Here is a 1,316-nt window from a genome sequence, read left to right on the forward strand (position 1 = left end):
GCCTGCTTGGGAGTGGGACATGTAGTTGTAGAATTGGGCAGGGGGGGTTATTTGGCCAGAAAGAGAAGTACATTTCTGCCATCTGTCTAGGAATAATGCCAAAATGTCCTCCATTTTGAGCAGCCAAAGAAACATGCATTTATATTAACATTTTTTTAAAAGTATCAAATTTTTCATGTGTCCTCCATTTTTAAAATGTGTCCTACATTTGAAAATGTGGCCCTACATTTGTCCTGGTTTGGAGCTCCCGACGTATGGCAACCCTATCCTCATCCCTTTTCTCTTTTTATACAGAAATGAATCCAACACAGCTATGTCTTTGGAAAATGTTAAATGTACAGACACTCTATTTCGTCTGCCTCACAGGGTTGTTGTTATGATGATATGAAACAATTATTACAATACACTTTGAATAAAGGGGGGGTATCTAAGGACATCAATTGATTGATGCACATTATAAGCTCCGCTGGCTTCTTCATCAGGCAAGGTGTTAAAAACCATACGGGAGAAATGAAAAATGGAAGATGCTGGTGGTAGGCCTGCATTTTGCTGTTTTTGTTCTTAGTTTCTCAAGAAGCCTTCATGCTTTTGCATCAGGAAAACTTTAGGCGGTGTTGAGGTAAAACATGCCAAAGCACAGATGCTATGCCCTCCAAATGAGAACAGAAATGGCAAAACACAGGCCTATGACTAACATCTTCAATGATTTTTTCCTTATATATGGTTTTAAACACCTTGCCCGATGAAGAAGCCAGTGGAGCTCCAAAAGCTTGCAACATGTAATATATTGTGCATTTGGGTCGGTCCCATCAAGGTTTGAGTGGATTTTGGACGTTTTTTGGATTAACACAGAGTCCAAAACAAGGGAGCCAAAAGCAACCACTTAATAGGCATCCAGTTTATTTGATGTGTTGAAGAGCCTTCCAGATGCCAGAGAGGCCACTGCTGTGCCTCCCTTCATGGAGCAGATCCTCCCCAATAAAACTCCATCCCACTCTTTCCCTGGGGCCTGCAGGAGGAGGAGGAGGAGGCTGGCTGGCTTTCCCCAACTAACTAAAAAGTTTGTAACGTTTGGGCTCTTCCCTCAGTGCCTGCTCCTTCATTGCTGAGGCAGAGGCTGCTGCTGGACCCAGGCTCCCTTCTGGACCAGGAAAGGCCCAAGGGCTCCCTCCTGCTCCCCTGGGGTTTCCCCTCAGCAGTCACACTCTCTGGCCCTCTCTTGAAAGGCTGGCACCAAATGGACCCAATGTGGGCTTTGCTGTTTGCAGGTGAGTCTCTCTCTCTCTCTCTCTCTCTCTCTCACACACACACACACA

This window comes from Sceloporus undulatus, chromosome 2 (assembly GCF_019175285.1).
Source record: "Sceloporus undulatus isolate JIND9_A2432 ecotype Alabama chromosome 2, SceUnd_v1.1, whole genome shotgun sequence".
Taxonomy (NCBI): domain Eukaryota; kingdom Metazoa; phylum Chordata; class Lepidosauria; order Squamata; family Phrynosomatidae; genus Sceloporus; species Sceloporus undulatus.